This window comes from Marmota monax, unplaced genomic scaffold, assembly GCF_021218885.2.
Source record: "Marmota monax isolate L192 unplaced genomic scaffold, Marmota_monax_Labrador192_F-V1.1 WCK01_AAM20220418_F8-fsc00223, whole genome shotgun sequence".
In the NCBI taxonomy this organism is placed as follows: Eukaryota; Metazoa; Chordata; class Mammalia; order Rodentia; family Sciuridae; genus Marmota; species Marmota monax.
In genome coordinates, this window is record NW_026692990.1 from 1266440 (window position 1) to 1288229 (window position 21790).

The window sequence follows — 21790 nt, forward strand, 5'->3', positions numbered from 1 at the left end:
TATTTAAATAAGTGCAAATTATTACAAAATTCTTTTCTCGATTTTTTATGTTAAATGTTCTTTTGTGTAGGAATGATGAGGATAATTGACAGATGTTGAGAACTGCTGAGTTTGTTTTATGTTTTCATTCGGAAAACAAACAGCTAGAAACCCAATATTGTTTTCCAGAATTTTCCTTGAAACGTTATCAGTCAATGAGAAACACTGGTCTTGCGTTTAGAGTTTCTTGGCAAGTTCATTGATCACAAAGATAACCTTTAAAATAGTCTCATACTTTATCTGAAGTAAGAGATCTTTATTATTCATAAGAATATTAGTAAAATACATATAGTCAGTTTGGAAAAAAGAGGGTCAGTGTCAACTATTAAAGAAGTACTAATCAGATCAGGCTTCTTTGGTTACATGTACCAAGTAAAAGTTGAGCTTGAGAGTATATTGTAAAGACATAGACATGTGCAAAATCTCAATACAATTTGCAGTGGGAAGAATAATGGTCATTTAGAGATGTCCATATTCAGAGACCTAAAACATATGACTGGATTTGATTATATAACAAAGGAAAATTAAGATCACAGATGGAATGAAAGTTGTTAATCGGGTGACTTTAAGATAGGGAGATCATTGTGCATCCAGTGTAAGGACAGAGTCCTTAAAAAAGGAAGAGGGGGAGGGCTGGGGATGTGGCTCAGTGGGAGAGTACTTTCCTAGCATGCATGAGACCTTGGTTCCATTCCCAGCACTGAACAACAACAAAAAAGTGGAAAAGGGAGACAGAAAAGGAGACCAGAGAAAATATATGATAAGGGAAACAGTATTAGAGAGATGTAACACTGCTGTCTTTAAAGACGAAGGAAGAAGGCCACAAACCAAGAAATACAGGCAGTTTTGTTTTTTGGTGTTTTTTTGTTTTTGTTTTTGTTTTTTTGGTACCTAGTATTGAACTCAGGGGCACTTGGCCCGTGAGCCACATCCCCAGCCCTATTTTGTATTTTATTTACAGACAGGGTCTCACTGAGTTGCTTAGTGTCTCGCTAAGTTGCTGAAGCTGGCTTTGAATTCATGATCCTACTGCCTCAGCCTCCCAAGCTGCTGGGATTACAGGCATGCACCATCATGCCCAGACCAGGCAGCTTTTAGAAGCTAGAAAGTCTAGGAAACAGATTTCTCCTGTTGCCTCCCAAAAGAGTGCAGCCCTGCCATCACCCACATTTTATGACCCGAGACCCATATTAGACTTTTTTTAATATTTATTTTTTAGTTATAGGTGAATACAATATCTTTATTTTATTTTTATGTGGTGCTGAGGATCAAACCTAGTGCCTCATGCATGCTAGGCAAGTGCTCTACCTCTTAGCCACAACCCCAGCCCCCATATTAGACTTTAATATATAGAACTTTAAGATAATAAATTTATGTTGTTTTAAGCCACTAAATTTTTGGTAATTAGTTATAGCAACAACAAACAACTAATACAGAATTCAAGAGTGGGAACTAGACTTCTTTTTTCCTTTGGTTCTGGGGATTGAATCCAGAGCATCATGCTTGCTAGGCAAGTACTCTACCACTGATCTATACTTCCAGCCCTGGAACTGTTTTTGTATTGTCCTCATAAAGGTAGATTTAGATTGAAAGTAGCTTTGGGGATTTAATAGCAGATGTATGATGACCTTCAGTCTGATGCTATTCCATTAATAGCTCTACTTCATTTTATTCTTTTTTGTCCCGAGATGGCTGGCTGGCTGGCTGTCCTTCTGTCTGTCTGTATTTCTTTCTTTCTCTCTCATCACTTTCTTTCTGACTTTTTATATTTCTCCTTTCTTCCTTCCTTCTTTCCTTCCTTCCTCCTTCCCTTCCTCCTTCCCTCCTTCCCTCCCTCCCTCCCTCCATATATTGGCCAGGCTTTTGCTTTTTCCCTTGCCTCCTCTCCCACCACTACCCTCCCCTCTCCTCCTCTCTCTTCCTTTTCCTTCTCGTTTTCCTCTCTCCCTTTCCCTCCACCCACCTCCATTTCTTTTTGCAGTGCTGAAGATTGAACCCAGGACCTATGCATGCTAGTTAAGTGCTCTACCACTGAGTCACACCCCCAACCCACCCACATGACTTATTTTTAATCTATGTTTTCTGATTCACCAAAACTTTGGCTTTAAGATGGCTTTGGATTATTATTGTGTTGATCACTGAAGTAGATTATAAAGCTTGGTGTAGTGGCCCTTGCCTGTGGTTCCATCTACTTAAGAGGCTGAGGCAGGAAATGTTTAAGGCCACCCTGGGCTATAGAGTAAGACCCTGTCTAAAAAAGGAGGAAATGAAAGGAGAAGCAAGGGGAAAGAGGGTTTTTGTTGTCTCCAACCATTATTAAATTTCTCCTTTCAGTTCTGTTCATTTTTGCTTCATATATTTTAAAATTCAGTTGTTATATGCATATATTTACAATTGTTGTCTTCCTCATATTAGCAAATATTTCTGATATTAATATAGCAAATACAGCTCTCTTTTTTTACTGCTATATCTTTCGGGTTGGAAGTATCAGGGATTGAACTCAGGGATCTCAACCACTGAGCCACATCCCCAACCCTATGTTGTACTTTATTCAGAGACAGGGTCTCACTGAGTTGCTTAGGGCCTCAACAATGCTGTTCATGAGGCTGGCTTTGAACTCATTATCCTCCTGCCTCAGCCTCCCAAGCCACTGAAATTAAAGGTTTGTGCTAGGCTTTTCTTTTTTACTGCTATATCTTTTTATCCATTCTTTTATGTATTTATGTTTTTTAATCCAAATAGTGTTTATTATGGTTATCCTATCCTGTTTTTTTAATCAAGTCTGTGACAATCTGTCTTTTGATTTGGGTATTGAAACCATTTCCATGTAATGTAATTATAAATAAGATAGGATTTATGCCTGGTGTTTTACTGTTTTGCATATGTGCTAAGCTTTTTTTGTAACCTTCTTCCTTGCTTGTTGCCTCCTTTTGTGTTAAGCAGATATTTTGTAGTTTAACTTTAAAATTCCTTTGTTGTTCCTTTTATTTTTTTACCAATTTTCTTTTGGTATGGGATTATAATTAGGTTCTTAATTTAAAGCAATCTAGTTCTGATTCAAACCAACAATTTTAATGGATTACAAAACTTTTCTCTGTGTGTACGTTCCCTCCCAACTTCTCTGTTCTGTTATTGTTATACACATTACCTATTTATACATTTTATAAGCCCATCAACATTTTTATAATTATTGCATGTGCAGTAATCATTGAAATCAGATGGGAGAAGAAAAAAGTCATAAACACAAAATAAATTTATGCTGCATTTTATATTTACCTATATATTTCCTTTCAACAGTGTACTTTGTTTCTTAATGTGGACTTTTATTTCATACTAAAGAACATCCTTCAGTATTGTAAAGTAGCTTAGCTGCAATAAATTTCAATGTTTTTTCGTGATATATATTTTCATATTTATTCATTTTTTTAATTTGTGGAATTTATTTTGAAAACAATGAGATAGAAAACTATCTTTTTCAATGAAGGCTGTACAAAGGGCCTAGTATAAACACAATTTATAATAATTTTTCTTTCCACAAAACATAAGATATAGAAAAAAATGTGTTTGTGTTTTGTTTGGTGGCCAGGGAATTAGAATAAAATTTTGGTGATTATTTTAAATTCAAGCTCTATGACCACATTATAGCTTCTAGCTCACAGAAATATGTTACTCTTAATACCTCTTCTTCTAGACAGTGTGAAATTCTTTAATGATGTAAATAGAATGCTAAAATAGCTAGCTATTTGAAACTCTTCTGAATGAAAAGATATATCACTTTCTGCCATGGAAGTGATAGAAAAGCAAACCAAAAGTACAAAATTGAATGAAATAAAACATTTTTCTTAATAATTGTCGGTTGATAAACTTTTGTTTTATGCTCTAAGACACTTGAAAATACAAAAAAGCAAAATCACTTTTGTAAAAGACATCAAACTATTTGGACTTAGTTTTCAGAATTCTAGAAAATAATATAAAATAATATAGACTCCATTCCATTCTTTTTTGCCCATACATGGGCTTGAATTCAGGGCCTTGTGCAAGGTAGGCCAATGCTCAACAACTGAGTTACATTCCCAGCCCCCGCTTTTAAATTTTTATTAATTAATTTATTTATTTTAGTAGTACTAAGAATTGAACCCATGTGCACACTACCATTGAGATATGTGCTTAGCCCTTTTTAATTTTAATTTTGAAACATGCTTTCACAAAATTGCCCAAGCTGCCTCAGCCTCCCAAGTAGCTGGGATTATGACATACACTACCACACCCTTCCTCTACTGCATTCTTATTAAAAATAGAAATCAAAATAATGGAATATTCAGAGGAAAGGCCTATTCTAAAAACAATGAATTCAGTTGAAATTTGGATGTTTATTGTAGATGGACACAATACCTTTCTTTATTTATTTGTTTGTTCATTTATTTATTTATTTATTTATTTATAGTTGGGGATGGACAATACCTTTATTTGTTTATTTATTTTTATGTGGCAATCGAAGGGGCCCCAGCAAATGGAGGTGGCGCTGTTGGTTGGACACTTACGTCCTCTGGTGATAGAAAGGTGTTAGTAGCAGTCTGCTGTAGAGGTGGTGCTGTTGGTTGGACACTTACACCCTCTGGTGATAGAAAGGTGTTAGTAGCAGTCTCCTGTTGTAACTTTCCCCCTGATGGCTTTTTCTGTTTTACACTTTCTTTCTCTGTCTGACTAGCTTGAGAGGCCTTCTCTTTTACTTGAATCTTTTCCTCTGTCTGACTAACTTGAGATACCTTCTCTTTTACTTGAATCATTATGTCTTCTCCTTCCTCTACCATTGTCTGAACTGAAGGCTTTGGACTAAGCAAACAAGATACGAATGTCCACAATGGCAATGTGCCAACTGGTAGAGTCCCTGGGCTTTTCTTTTCTATTCTTTTTAAATCTTCACCATGATGGTTCCATTGTGATATATTTAACAACTCCTCCTTAAAAAGCCATGGGCTACATTTTTGTATTGTATCAACGTATGCCCTGACTGCTCTTGATTTTACTGGGATGCCTCCTTCCTCTAACAATTTACTTAACACTCTTTCAGTTTGTTTTTTACTAATTTCTGATCCCGTATTTCTACTATAATACAACCCAACAAGATGACGCCAAACAAAACCGAGACAGAATGAAATAAAAAGGCAACAACAAAAAGTCATTATAGCCTTTCTATCCTCCTGACATGTGCATCCGTCCTTTCTCCCTATCTGTTCCTCAGACGTAAATAGTTTTTCCTCAGATGTGAGCGGTTTTTCTTCCGTCTCACTCATCTCCAGGGACAGGCAACTTAAAACAAAAGTGAAGCAAAATAAAAGAGGAATCTTAAAATGGCTACCCATCCTCTCGCCCTGCCCTCAGGGGCGAGCAGTTTCACTTACCCTCAGTCGCTCCCCGTGCGAGCTACCACTGAACCACAACCTCAGCCCTTATTTTACTTATTTTTATGTGGTGTCGAGGATTGAACCCAATGTCTCACACATGTGAGACAAGCACTGAGCCACAAACCCAGCCAAGATTTCCGTATCTAATTTGTAAGCCAGTCATCGAGAAAAACTAGTTATCAGAATGAGCACAGAAAATATACAGTTCATTCAGCATGTTTCCAAGAATTATCCGTCTTCCCCTTTTCACATTTTTTTTTTCACAACAAAATTTTTGTTTTTGGTATTTCACGTTATTACTGAACACAAGTCAATTTACTCATTGCTCTAAAGGGGGCTCAGTGAATCCAGGACAAGTTGTTGGGGGTAAAGAAGATGATTTATTTGGAATGCCAATGCAGTGAGAAATTGATAGGCTACTCCCTGGGCAGGGGATCTTATCTCAGCATAAGTTTTAAGATCTTTTTATCCTTAACAAGGTGAAAAGCAGGATTCCCAGGTTAGGAAATGATTTGTGAATAGAGATTTCTATGCCCTTCCAGAGATCTAGAATAGGACATTGTGAAACCAGGTTCTCTCCAGAGGTCTAGAACAAGATGTTGTGAAACTGGTGGTAGGTATTCATGTAATTACAAGGTAGTGATTCTCCTTTGTATTTTGAAAGTATCTGAAGTAGTCTTATCTTGCTGTCTTCAACCTTGAAGGTGAAAGAAAAAGATTAGGTAAGTTTTGGGCAAATTAATCTCATACTGCCAGTCCCTGACAAACATTCCTTAAATGACTAACGTGTCTATCTGCAGAGTTGAGCAAAAATATGATCCAGAGGTCAAGGTAAGAAAGGAGACAGATACAATATGAAGATAAAATGCCAAGCTCTTTCACCATCTTTTAGTCAACCACTGGGCAGTTTAGCAGGCCTTCATGAATAGTCAGTGCTTCCATTAATCTCCAGGATATATAAAAAACTCAAAAACTTAACACCAAAAAACCAAATAACCCAGTCGATAAATGGACAAAGGAACTGAACAGACACTTCACAGAAGAAGAAATATGATCACTCAAAAATATATGGAAATGTTCAACATCTCTAACAAATAGAGAAATGCAAATTAAAAACTAACTGAGGGCTGGGGCTATACCTCAGTGCCAGAGCACTTGCCTAGAATGTGTGAGGCACTGGGTTTGATCCTCAGCACCACATAAAATAAATAAAATAAAGACATTGTGACCATCTGTACAACTACAAAAAAAATTTTTAAAAAGAAACTACACTGAGATTTCATCTCACCCCAGTGAGAATGGCATTATCAAGAATACATAACAATAAATGTTGGCGAGGATGTGGGTTTGAAAAGGGTACACTCATATATTGCTGGTGGAACTGCAAATTGGTGAAACCACTCTGGAAAGCAGTATGCAGATTACTCAAACTTGGAATGGAACCACCATTTAACCCAGCTATAACACTCCTTGGTATATACCCAAAGCACTTAAAATCAGCATACTATATTGACGTAGCCACATCAATATTTATAGTACCTCAATACATAATAGCTAAGCTATGGAACCAACCTAGGTGCCTATCAACAGATGAATGGATAAAGAAAATGTGGTATATGTACACAATGGAATAATACTCAGCCATAACAAAGAATGAAATTATGACATTTGCTGGTAAATGATGGAACTGGAGACTATCATGCCAAGTGAAGTAAGCCAGTCCCAAAGAACCAAAGGCTGAATGTTCTCTCTGATATGCAGATGCTAAGATACTAAAGGAGTACTTTGGATATATATCCAAAGAAGTACTTTGGATAAGACAAATGGGAATGAAGGGAGGGAAGGAAGGGGGGATTGGAATAGGAAAGACAGTAGAATGAGTCAGACATAACTTTCCTATGTTCATGTATGAATAAACAATCAGTGTCACTCCACATCATGTACAACCACAAGAATGGGAAGTTATATTCCATGTATATATGTTAAAATACATTCTACTGTCATGTATAACTAAAAAGAACTAATAAAAAAATTTTTTAAAGGGTCAATGCTTTCAACAAAGCAACCTTCAAGTCCCTGAAAAGTAACCTAGTCTGCTGTTACCATAACCCATTCACCAGAGGTATCATCTACAGCAAAGCAAGTGGGGGACTAATCTACATTGGACAACTGTGTAAACTACAAATCAGTGATTTTTAAAGTGAACTAAAAACAAATGAAGCTAGAGGGTTTGTTTAGGTTTCAGTTGTTACACCATTAGTTTCTCGAAATACAGAAATATAAGCAAAGTAAATATGGAGGCATGATAGTTTTGTCATTGTAACTGGTTGTTTCCAAATTTCAGTTATAGTGTTTGTATTACCCATCCTGTCTTGATGCATAGATAAGGATTTTATCCACCTTTTATCAATTCTTAAAACTGAACAGTTGGCTCCAAAAATATGGTATACTCTTTGGTATCCTTAACTCTGTTGCACAGATTTCCCCTAAGACATTCATATATCTTTTTCAATAGATTAAAATTTGCCTGCAGAAAACTAGTATTCATTTCTACAAAACAAGAATCTCCATCTACATGTAGTTCATGGTGTCTGTCACTGTGAAAAGGTCATCTCCTTAAAGAAACATATAGCATAGTGTTGTATGGGTCTCCTTCATTTTTGAAAGAGGGTATGGCAGGCTTCTTGTTTGAGAGGTTTTCACTTTCAGCATTTTGATAATGCCATCCCATTGTCTTCTGGACGGCATGAATTCTGATAAGTCAGCTCTTCATTTTAATGGGGGTTGCTTATATATGATAAATCTGTTTTTGTCTTTGAAGATTTTCTTTATATCTTTGACTTTCATCAATTTGATTTTGAATGTTGATGTACAGATGTGATGGAGCTTAATCTAGTTGTAGTTCATTGAGCTTCTTCAATGTGTAGATTAATACCTGTCATCCAGGTTTAAAAGATTAGGGACGTTGTTTTTTCTTTTAATTGGTTCTTTTTAGTTATTCATGATAGTAGAATTCATTTTGATATAATTATACAAGCATAGAATATATCTTATTTTAATTAGGACCCCATTCTTGTGGATGTATACAATGGTGGGATTCACTGTGGTATATTCATATATGTACATAGGAAAATTTTGACAGATTAACTCCTCTTACCTCTTCCTGTCCCCCTCCCCTTTCCTTCATCCCTCTTTGTCTAATCTACTGAATTCTTTCTCCCTCTCCCCTTAGTGTGGGTTAGATTTCATATATCAGTGAAAATATCTGACCTTTGACTTTTAGGGACTGGCTTATTTGACGTAGTCTCCAGATCCATCTATTTACTGGCAAATATCATAAAGTCATTCTTCTTTATGGATGAGTAGTACTCCATTGTGTATATATACCACATTTTCTTTATCCATTCATCTGTTGAAGGGTGCCTTGGTTGGTTCTATAGCTTAGCTATTATGAATTGAGGTGCTATAAATATTGATGTGGCTACATCACTGTAGTATGCTGAGTTTAAGTCTTTTGGATATGTACTGAGGAGTGGGATAGCTAGGTCAAATGGTGGTTCTATTCTTAGTTTTTTGAGGAATCTCCATACTGCTTTCCAGAGTGGTTGCACCAATTTTCAGCCACACCAGCAATATATGAGTGTACACTTTTCAAACCTGCATCCTTGTCAATATTTATTATTATGTATTCTTAATAATTGCCATTCTCACTGGGGTGAGATGAAATCTCAGTGTTGTTTTAATTTTCACTTCTCTAATTGCTAGAGATGTTGAATATTTTTTATATATTTGCTGACCATTTGTATTTCTTCATTTGAGAAGTGTCTGTTCAGTTCCTTTGCCCACTTATTGATTTATTTTTTTTCTGGTGTTGTTTTTTGAGTTCTTTATATATCCTGGAAATTAGTGCCCTACCAGAGGTGCTCATGGCAAAGATATTCTCCCATTCTGTAGGCTCTCTCTTCATGCTCTTGATAGTTTCCTTTGCTATGATGAAGCTTTTTAGTTTGATACCATCCCACTTATTGATATTTGATTTTACTTCTTGTACTTTAGGAGTCCTGTTGAAGAAGTTGGTTCCTGAGCCGATATGTTGGATTGTTGTGCCTATATTTTATTCTAGTAGGTATGGGATTTCTGATCTAATTTCTAGTTCTTTGATCTACTTTGAGTTGAGTTTTTTGCAGGGTGAGAGATAAGGGTTAAATTTCATTCTACTGCATATGGATTTCAAGTTTTTTGAGCACCATTTGTTGAAGAGGCCATCTTTCTCCAGTGTATGTTTTTGGAATCTTTGTCTAGTGTGAGGTAACATCATTTTTGTGGGTTTGACTCTGTGTGTTCTATTCTGTTTCATTGGTCTTCTTGCCTATTTTGGTGCCAATACAATGCTGTTTTTTGTTATTATAGCTCTGAGTATAATTGAAGGTCCAGTATTGTGATGCCTCCATCTTCTATTTTCTCGCTAAGGATTGCTTTGGCTATTCTGGGCCTCTTATTTTTCCAAATGAATTTCATGACTGCTATTTTTTTTCTATGAAGAACATCATTGGAATTTTGATAGGAATTACATAGAATCTTTGTACTGGTTTTGGTAGTATGGCCATTTTGACAATATTAATTCTGCTTATCCAAGAACATTGGAGGTCTTTCTATCTCTTAAGGTCTTCCTCAATTTCTTTCTTTAGTGTTCTGTAGTTTTGTTAGTTTGATTCTCAAGTATTTTATTTTTTTGATGCTACTGTGAATGTGATGATTTTCCTAATTTCTCTTTCAGCTGATTCATCTAGGCATGCAGTTGAATCTTGGGTGTTAATTTTCTATCCTACGATTTTGCTTAATTCATTTATGATTCTTATAAATTTTCTGGTGGAGTTTTTTGCATCTTCTAAATACTGAATCATGCCATTGGCAATAGTTTGAGCTATTCTGTTTCTGTTTTTATCCCTTTTATTTCATTCTTTTACCTAATTGCTCAGGATAGAGTTGTTGAGTAGATGTGGTAGGTGTGGGCATCCCTATCTGTTCCTGTCATTTAAAGGTACTTACTACCACAACAAGCTAGACTAGGTTATTGTTTGTGCCAGCTGAAATCACAGCTTTAGGCAGTTGTATTATTCCCAGCATCCATTTTCTTTCAGTAATGCTCTGCAGATATTCCCCTATTCTCCACCCCATTATGTTACACCACTGCTAGCTGAGCTGAGCTTTGAATGAAATCAAATATCCTCCACATTCTGAATATAGAGATTTTCCAAGTTGCTGCAAAATATTGTTGTTCTGTGGGGTGTGTTTCTTTGAAGGGAGCTCAAAAAGAGGTCTGATCTATCCATTGTCTTTATTGTTATTGGCTTTTGGCTACAATAACACTCTACTGGGGATAAAGGGGGAATGGGAATTGCCCCAAATTAAAATATCACAGGCACCAGTAGCTTGTTTTATATAGACAATTTTCATTTTATACTATGTCTTTGGATAATTATCAAAGATCTGTTATGATTGGTTTGGGTTGTTTTTGCCCATATTTTGATTATTTTAGAAGACAAATAAGCTCACCTAGGCCCTTATTTTGCACTTGTAGAAATAGATCTCTTCCCTTCATTTATACTTTGAAAAACAGTGTGGTTGAATTGTTATTATTTCTTCTTTAAATATATGGAAGAATTTCTTTTTGGGAGGTTTTACATATAACTTTAAATTTGTGTGTGTGTGGGGGGGGGGGGGTACCAGGGATTGAACCCAGGGTGATCAACCACATCCTTAGTCCTTTTTTATATATTTTTTTTAATTTTGAGACAGGCACTTGCTAAGTTGCTGAGGCTGGCTTCAAACTTCCCATTCTCTCACCTGAGCCACTGGGAAGATTTGAATTTTTTTAATAGTAGTTTATAGGATTCTTGAAGTTATATTTCATTGTGTTGAGTTTTGGTAATTTGTGCTTTGGGAGGACTTGTTCCATTTCATCTGTGTTGAGATTTTTGCATTTAGAAGTGTTCATTATATGTTTAGTATCTGACAAATCTGCATTAACATTATCTTTTCATTCCTAGTATTTATAATTTGTATCTTCTTCCTCTATTGTTTTTTATGTCAATTTTGATAGAGGTTTATCAATTGCCGCAGTCTGGCTGGGCACAATCAGGAGCCACTTGTCAAAAGAAACTAACTTTATTTTTAGAACCACACACGCCAAACAAAACAGCCTCTCAGGAAAAACCCTCAGAGCCTCAACTGCCACCACCGGCTTTCCACAAGCCTCTCTCTCCCCTACAAGCTTCTCTCCACCTCCCACAATCCTCCTGCTCTTGAGGCCGATTGGCTGGGTCACGTGGGCGGAGCCAAAAAAGTCCCCCAATGAGCAGCTCCATGGTCTGAAAGGGCAGGGAAACAGCCCAATGAGCATCACCGCAGAGGAGCCAATCAGCTAGATGTTGCTGGGGCCGAGGAGCCAATCAGCTAGATGTTGCTGGGGCCGCTGTGAGCCAATCATCAGCCGGCAGCTGGAAGTTTGCTGGCAGCTGGAAGTTTGCTGGGGCCCCTTCGGCTGTGGCTCTCAACATCTCCCCCTCTCTGTTTAAACAACAAGCATGTGGCTTAGGGACCGTGTCTGTTAGGCAGTCCAATTCAACATATGGTCCTTACCCGTCATCAGATGAACTGACCTCTAGGCGTCAGCCTCCTGTCTTAGGTTGGTACCACTGCAATTGGATCATACCCGTCACTGACTACCGATCCAGCATACAGCTATACTTGTGGATAGGCCTTTGCACCAGTGGGGGGGTGAGGTTCTTTGCCTCACCTCTGTTGGCCCCCAAATTTTAGACCATCACTAGTAGAGGAGGATGCAAAATGCCATGACATTAAGCCAATTGAGGGCTCCTTTGAAAAATTGTACCACCGGTGACATCATCCCAACTATCAACTGCGGGGGTTGGGGGCCTCCCAGCATATGGAGGTGGCGCTGTTGGTTGGACACTTACGCCCTCTGGTGATAGAAAGGTGTTAGTAGCAGTCTCCTGTTGTAATTTTCCCCCTGATGGCTTTTTCTGTTTTACACTTTCTTTCTCTGTCTGACTAGCTTGAGAGGCCTTCTCTTTTACTTGAATCTTTTCCTCTGTCTGACTAACTTGAGAGACCTTCTCTTTTACTTGAATCATTATGTCTTCTCCTTGCTCTACCATTGTCTGAACTGAAGGCTTTGGACTAAGCAAACAAGATATGAACGTCCACAATGGCAATGTGCCAACTGGCAGAGTCCCTGGGCTTTTCTTTTCTATTCTTTTTAAATCTTCACCATGATGGTTCCATTGTGATATATTTAACAACTCCTCCTTAAAAAGCCATGGGCTACATTTTTGTATTGTATCAACGTATGCCCTGATTGTTCTTGATTTTACTGGGATGCCTCCTTCCTCTAACAATTTACTTAACACTCTTTCAGTTTGTTTTTTACTAATTTCTGATCCCGTATTTCTACTATAATACAACCCAACAAGATGACGCCAAACAAAACCGAGACAGAATGAAATAAAAAGGGAACAACAAAAAGTCATTATGGCCTTTCTATCCTCCTGACATGTGCATCCGTCCTTTCTCCCTATCTGTTTCTCAGACGTAAATAGTTTTTCCTCAGATGTGAGCGGTTTTTCTTCCGTCTCACTCATCTCCAGGGACAGGCAACTTAAAACAAAAGTGAAGCAAAATAAAAGAGGAATCTTAAAATGGCTACCCATCCTCTCGCCCTGCCCTCAGGGGCGAGCAGTTTCACTTACCCTCAGTCGCTCCCCGTGCGAGCCACCAAATGCCGCAGTCTGGCTGGGCACAATCAGGAGCCACTTGTCAAAAGAAACTAACTTTATTTTTAGAACCACACACGCCAAACAAAACAGCCTCTCAGGAAAAACCCTCAGAGCCTCAACTGCCACCACCGGCTTTCCACAAGCCTCTCTCTCCCCTACAAGCTTCTCTCCACCTCCCACAATCCTCCTGCTCTTGAGGCCGATTGGCTGGGTCACGTGGGCGGAGCCAAAAAAGTCCCCCAATGAGCAGCTCCGTGGTCTGAAAGGGCAGGGAAACAGCCCAATGAGCATCACCGCAGAGGAGCCAATCAGCTAGATGTTGCTGGGGCCGAGGAGCCAATCAGCTAGATGTTGCTGGGGCCGCTGTGAGCCAATCATCAGCCAGCAGCTGGAAGTTTGCTGGGGCCCCTTCGGCTGTGGCTCTCAACAATCAATTTTACTGATTTTTTTATAAGGATATAGTTTTTAGCTTGGGGGGGTGAGTATTGGGGATTGAACCCCTTGGTGCACTTCCATTGAGCTAGATCCCCAGCCTTTTTTTCTTTTTTTAAATTTCTTTCTTTGTTTTTTTTTTCTTTATTTTTTTTATTTTTTTTTAATTTATTTATTTATTTTTTGGTGCCAGGGATTAGAACTCTACCAACTGAGCTATATCCCCAGCCTCCCTCCCTTTTTTTGAGACAGCATCTCATTAAGTTCCTTAGGGCCTCACTCAGTGGCTGAGGCTAGTCTTGAACTTGGCAATCCTTGTGTCTGAGCCTCCCAAGTCACTGGACAAGAATAGAGTTTTTGCTTTTATTAAATTTTTCTTTTTTAAAACATTTTTTTCTTTGGTTCTGGGATTGAACTCAGGGGCACTTTACCAATGAACTACATCCTAGCCCTTAATATTTTTTTTATTTTATTTCAAGACAAGTTTTCACTAAATTGCTGAAGGTCTCACTGAGTTTCTGAGGGTTTCCTCGGACTTGTGATCTTCTTGCCTCAGCCTCCCTGGTTATTTGGAGGACAGGCATGCACCACCAGACCCAGATCTTACATTAAATTTCATAGGGCTAGGAGTATACCTCTGTAATAAAGCATCTTATATATTTCTTACCCTAATCCTAGAAGCAGTCTTTTCCATAAGGAACCCTAATTCCTTTCATAGGAGAATGGCATTAGGGTTCTTGAGCTATCATTGCTTCTAGGACCTCTTAGCTGACATATAAGGGTACATAGATATACACCTACATATATGCATGTATATATACCCCCATCTGTGAATATTTCTGTGTATAGCCATATATATCTATATTAAGGTAAACTTCAATTCATATTGATATCTCCAGTTCTACTCCATTATGACATGGACCATGCTACCCTTCTCTGCTTGTCTATCTGTAACATCCCCTTCCAGCAGAGAGAAACTCGGCCCCCACCATCCTTTATCAATGTACTGAATTGTTCAGTTACAGTATATAGGTGTAGCACTTTCAAAACTATTAACTCAAATACCAGTTGTAAACACCTTTATCAGCTAAAATACAGTGCTTATGAAAAATTCTGGGGTTTTTATTTTTGCCTTTATTATTACAGGTGCCACTCATTTCCAAAGTTAAATCATTTAGCACTTGTTCCCAAGACCTGTTAAATCAGGTTGCTTCATACTTGGGCAATATGGTTAGATTCTTTTGTCAAAATCTATAGTTCATTCTTAGATTTCTGACTTGCTAAATGACTTTTTTTAAGTCACATAGAGTACAGTTTACTCTTTGTTTTCTAGCATCCCCATAGTATTATTTTCTGGTGAGGGTAGGGTCAAGGAGAAGTCTGGGATTCAAAAACCTATCATACCTAAGAAATTTTTAAAATTATACTACTTCAAATTGATACAGTATAATCATTTATGGGGTACAGTGTGACAATTCAATATATGTATAATGGGTAATGATCAGATCAAGGTAATTGGCATACCGTCACCTCAGACATTTATCTTATTTTTGAGACCATTAAAAATCCCTCTGCTACTTCAACCAGTTTCCAATTGTCCTATAAAACAGTAGAGGTTATTCCTCAGATCCAGCTTCACTCTTATAAACATTAATGATCTTGTCTCTGTCCCTCCCTCACCTACACCCTTCCCATGTTGCCTAACTCTTTTTTAAATATTTTTTTTAGTTGTTGATGGGCATTTATTTATTTATTGTGCTGAGAATTGAACCCAGTGCCTCACACATGCTAGGCAGGTGCTCTAACACTGAGCCACAACCCCAGTCCAAGTTGCCTTTTGATTATTTAAGTTCCAAATATTTTCTAATTTCCTTGAGACTATTCTTTGATACATGGATTATTTGGTAGTGTTATTTAATAGTCAAGTGTTTGGAAAATTATCTCACCTATTATTAATTATGATAGAGAACATATTTTCAACATGTTTAATTCTTCTCTATTTAAGGTTGTGCCTTTTTTAAAACTGAAATTGACCTTTATTTGTTGAACTAAAACTTTTTGTTAAGGTTGATTTTATGGCATATGATCTATCTTGATGAATATGCAATTGAAAATAATGCATGTTCTGCTATTGTTCAGTAGATTATTCTTTTTTTTTTTTTGGTACTGGGGATTGAACTCAAGGGCACTCATCCACTGAGCCACATCCCCCAGCCCTATTTTGTATTTTTAGAGATAGGATCTCACTGAGTTGCTTAGCACCTCACTATTGCTGAAGCTGACATTTAACTTGCAATCCTCCTGCCTCGGCCTCCAGAGCTGCTGGGATTACAGGTGTGTGCCACCACGCCCAGCTTGTTGAGTAGATTATTCTATAATTATCAAATAGTTCTTGGTGTTTGGTGATATTGTTCAATTCTATATACTTGCTCACTTAGTACCCACTGATTTTGTTGTTTATTGATAAAAAACTAGAGATGACCCATCTATACTTGCCAATTTGTTTTTCCTTTAGTTCTGTGACTTTTTTTAATTGATTCATTATAATTATGCACAATACTGGGATTCATTATGCCATATTTGTACATGTACATAATTTGATCAATTTCATTCTCCTGTACTTACCTTCCTCCCTCCCTGATCCATGTGCCATACTTTACTGAGCTCCCTTCTATTATTTTTACTTTAATTACATTTAATTATTTAATTGTATTAAATTGTCATATATAATTATTTCATTGTAATGTACTCATACATATACATAGCACAATTTAGTAGATTTCATTCCCTAGTATTTTCCTATGCCCTCCCTTCCTCTCTCCCTCTTTAGCCCTTTCCTATATTCTATTGGTCTTCTATTTTCATGAGATTTTCCCCCCGCCTTTCCTTTGGGAAATATTCATTTTCCCTCCTTCTCTTTCTACCTTACATATATGAGAGAAAACATTAGATCCTTGACTTTCTGAGTCTGACTTATTTCACTTAACATCGTGTTTTCCAATTCCATCCATTTACCACAAATGACATAATTTAATTCTTCTTTATGGCCAACTTAACCTCTATTGTGTATATATACCACATTTTCTTTATGTATTCATCTGTTGATGGACATCTAGGCTGGTTCTATAGCTAGGCTATTATGGATTATGCTGCCAAAAACATTAGTATTCATGTATTACTATAATGCTGAGTTTAGATCTTTTTGATGAATGCCAAAGAGTGGGACAGCTGGGTCATATAGTGATTTCAGTACTAATCTTTTGAGGACTCTCATACTACTTATCAAAGTGGTTAAACTAATTTGCAGTCCCACCAACAAAGTATAACTGTACCCCATTCTCACCAACAAATATTGTTATTTGTATTGTTGATGATTGCTATTCTAACTGTAGGGAGATGAATTGTTAATATACTTTTGTTGTTGTTGTAGTACCAGGGATTGAACTCAGGGGACTCAACCACTGAGCCACATCCCAAGCCCTATTTTTTTATTTTATTTTTTTAGTTGTAGGTGAACACAGTATCTTTGTTTTATTTATTTATTTTATGTGCTGAAGATTGAATCCAGTGCCTCACACATGCAAGACAAGCACCAACCACTAAACTACAACCCTAGCCCACCCAGCCCTATTTTGTATTTTATTTAGAGACAGGGTCTCACTGAGTTGCTTAGTGTCCCACCCTTGCTGAGTCTGGCTTTTAACTTGATAGCCTCCTGCCTTGGTCCTGAGCTGCTGGGATAACAGGCCTGTGCCACCATGCCTAGATTTAATATAGTTTTGATTGGCCTCTCCCAGATGGCTAAGGATGTTGAACATTTTTGCAAATATTTGTTGGCCATTTGTGTTTTTTCTTTTGAAAAATGTCTAATTAGTTCTATGGCCCATTTATTGGTTGGATTATTAGTTTTCTGGTGTTAAATTTTTTGAATTCTTTACTACTCTGGATATTCTTCCTCTGTCAGAGCAGTAGCTGACAAAGATTTGTTTCCCATTCTGCAGGTTCACTTTTCATGCTCTTAATTGTTTGCTGTGCAGAAGCTTTTTAATTTGATGCCATCTCACTTATTGATTCTTTGTTTTATTTTTTGAGCTTCAAGAGTCTTGTTAAACAAATTGGTTCCTCTGCCAATATGTTGGAATGTTGCCCCTATATTTTCTTCTAGTAGTTGTTGTGTTTCTGGTATAATGTCTAGGTCTTTGTTCCATTTTAAGTTGATTTTTGTGCAGAGTGAGAGGGGTCTAGTTTTAGTCTCATACATAAGAATATACAGTTATCCTAGCACCATTTAATAAAAAGACTACCTTTTCTCCCATGCATGTTTTTTGCACCTTTTTCAAGGATCAGATAACTATATGTGTGGGGTTTATTTGTTTCTTCCATATCATTCTACTGGTCTTCCTATCTTTTTTTATGCCAATACCATGATGTTTTTGTAGTATAGCTCTGTATTATAACTCAGGATCAGGTATTATGATGCCTTCAGGGTCACTCTTACTGCTTAGGATTTCTTTGGCTATTCTGGGTCTTTTATTCTTCCAAATGAATTTTAGGACTGTTTTATCTAGTTCTGTGAAGAACGTCACTAGTATTGTGATGGGGATTGCATTTAGCCATTTACACAATATTAATTCTGGACATAAACATTGGAGGTCTTTCCAATGTTCCAATGTTCCTCTTCAATTTTTTTTATACTTTTCATTGTAGAGTTCTTTCACCTCCTTATTTAGATTGATTCCTCCGTGTGTGTGTGTGTGTGTGTGTGTGTTTAGGCTATTGTAACAAAATAGTTCTCTTGACTTCTTTCTCAGCAGATTTATTATTGGATTATAGGAAAGCTATTGATTTTCATATGATGATTTTGCATCCTCAACCTTACTGAATTTGCTTATCAGATCTAGAAGTCTTCTGGTAGAGTTTTTGGGTCTTCTATGTATTTGGCCGTGTCATAAGCAAATAAAGTTTGATTTCTTCTTTTACTAATTGTATCCCTATAACTCCCTCCTCCTGCCTGATTGCTCTTCCTAGAGGTCCAAGAACTATATTGCATAGGGTTGGTGATAATAAATGGACATCCTTATCTTATTTCTTCTTTCAGAGAAAATGCTTTCAATTTTTCTTTGTTCAGTGAGGTTTTCCTACACAACCTTTAAAATATTGAGGTTAGTTCCTTCTATCTCTGGTTTCTTCGCTGTTTTTAACATGAATGGTTCTTGGGTTTTGTCAAAGACTTTTTCTGCATCTATTGAGATGATTGTGTAAATTTTGTGCTTGATTCTGTTTATGTGATGAATTGTATTTATTTATTTATTTATGTTGAATCAGCCTTGTATCCCTGGGATAAAACCAACTTAATTATGTTGTACAATCATCTTAGTGTTTTTGAATTTAGATTGCTAATATTAAGGATTTCTGCAGCTATGTTCATCTGGGATATTGAGCTGTAGTTTACTTTCTTTGATGTGTCTTTAATGTGTTTTTTGGTATCAGGATGATACTGGATGCTTAGAATGAATTTGGAAGTGTTTGATTCTCTTCTGTTTCATAGAATCATTTGAGGAGTATGGGCATTAGTTCTTTATTAATGGTCTGGTAGAATTCAATTGAGAATCCAAGCTTTTGTTTGTTGGAAGGCTTTTAATTGTTGCTTCAATCTTATTTCTCATTATTAGTCTGTTTAGGTTTTCTGTATCCTTTAAATTCAATTTGGGTAGGTCATATTGTCAATATCTTCTATATTTTCCAATTTATTGGAATATAAATTTTTTAAATATCCCCTAATGATTCTCTTTCAGAAATGTCTGTGGTGATATTGCCTTTTTAATATCTTAATTTCATTACTGAGGCTTGGAAAAATTTCTATTATTTCACTGAATAGGTTCTAAATGCCATTAACCTTTATCTCCTTTCCCTCTTCTACTCCTAGTGATTCTATGCAAAGTGATTCTATGTAAAGTGTTTTCAGTGATGTCCCAGAGTTCTTATATATTTTGCTTGTGGACTTTTATTTATTTATTCTTTAGTGTATACTGATTATTCAAGTTTCATATACCCTGTCTTCAAGGCCTTTGAAGTTCTGTTTTCTGTATTGTCTAATCTTTTGGTGATCCTTTCAAATAAATTTCTAGTTGACTTATTATGTCTTTCCTAGAGGTTTATTCAATTCTTCTTAGAGTGTCTATCTCTTTAGTGAAATGGTCTTTTACCTCCTATATTTACTCTCTTAATTTGTTCCTTAGATCTTCTTTTATCTCATTAACCTTTTTTATAAACAATTTTTGTACTCTTCTTCTGGAATTCCATTCCCTCAATATTTTTGGTTCCCTTTTTGAGAGAATTGCAAATTCTCCAGGGAGACTTATTTGCCTGCTCCCTCATATTTGCAGAAGTATTTAGATTAACCCATGTGTTAGGATCGATTCCTCTTCCTCTTTTATGAGGGTGTCCTTTGGTATGCAGTTATCTCTTTTATAATACATCCTGTGTTTTTGATATATCTTACCTTCAACACCCAAACTCAGTGTAATCCAAGTGTTAATTTCATTTGCCAGTGACTCTCAGTTTCCTGCTCCAGAATTGCTGATTTAATTCACTCTTGGAGAGTTGTTACAACAGCTTCCTTTGATTCAGCAACTTGGAATCTCCGTTTTGCTGAGGATCAGATACCCAAGAGTGGTACCTGAGGTGCCCCCAAGCCATTCCTACCTGGGGCCTTGTGGGTTTCTGATTTTTATCTTCCCTATTCTATGTAAAGTATTGTTGAGCTTGAACAGGATTAATTTGTATGTGGAACATGGTATGCTGTCATGATGAGTTGTAGGTAATGATGTAGGTATAGCTCAATAGTAGAACTACTTATAATGTCAGAGTTGCAGGGCTGGAGTTGTGGCTCAGTGGTATAGCACATGCCTGGCATGTGTGAGGCACTGGGTTCAATCCTCAGCACCACAAAAAAAGGAGTAAATTAAATAAAGGTATTGTGTCTATCTGCAACTAAAAATTTTTAAAAAGTCACAGTTGCTTCCCAGCCACTTTCAGAAAAAGGGGAAACAAACCCTAACTATAATAGCATTAAAATAAATATCTGGTACCTACTATGATATATATAACACAAATTAGTCCAAACCTAGGAATGGCAGGGTCAGCAGTTAAGAAGAGCAACAATAAACAGCTCTGAATTAGATCTAGCATTAAAGAGCAAGTGTCAGCTGTGCCATTTACAGTATTAATAACCACAACAAAATGAATGGTGGGAGCAGATAGGTATAAATGTAAACTAAATAGTTATAAAAGATATTATAATTAGAATTAAGAGGAAAGAAAATGAGTAAGAAGGCAAAAGAAAATTCAAAATATTCAAAAAGTGAACAGAGGGAAAGCAGAATAGAGGTAGCAAGTGATGGCTATAAAAAAGTAGTTTAAAAAAACTAAATAGAGAAAGAGAATTTGACTTTTCGGGGGGGGGGGAGGGAGGAAGGGTAACAAGAAAGACAAAAATAAAAGCAATAACAAACAAAAAAGCAAACCAAAACAAATGAAAAAAACCTAATCTTCCAAAAACAAAGAGAAAATAATGAACTGTTGAACAAAAATAATAAAAATGGAAGTGTATATATATCCATATATGATTCAGTGCAGCAAAAGTGCATGCATGTGCATGCACGCGGGTGTGCGTGCGCATACGCACGTGTGCGCACACACACACAGAAAAATATTTCACAAACAGTGAGGGGATCATCTCCTCTGAGGTGGTCAAGGATGGATGTTCCCTGCCTATGCCATTCTGTGCTACTTTCTATTTCTTGTTGGCCTGCATATCCTTTATAATAAGGGCTGTGTTTTTAAAACCTGTCTTCTCTTTTGGTGATCTGCCAGCTGGCACGGCCTGGAGTTGAATCTTGTTGTAATAGCTCTCAACTTCCCTTCTCACCTGTATAAGGCTGAACAAAATGTGAAGTACTGACAATTCTGTCAATTAATGATCTCCTGAATATTTGTAATCTTTTTACAGTCACTGGTTCCATGCTTATTTTTCCCCCTTGTTTTCCCTTTTAAGCCTGGCTTCCTAGGAGCTCCCCCTTTGTCCCGCATTTCTTAGTGTTCAGCCAGAATTTA

At 36.9% G+C, this 21790-nt stretch overlaps 1 protein-coding gene across 3 annotated transcripts in view; it reads left to right on the plus strand.

The window, feature by feature from the left end:
* The window catches only part of Wnk3 (WNK lysine deficient protein kinase 3), a 187214-nt gene that overhangs the window by 149066 nt on the left and 16358 nt on the right, over positions 1 to 21790 (plus strand). The gene's annotated exons all lie outside the window — the stretch shown is intronic.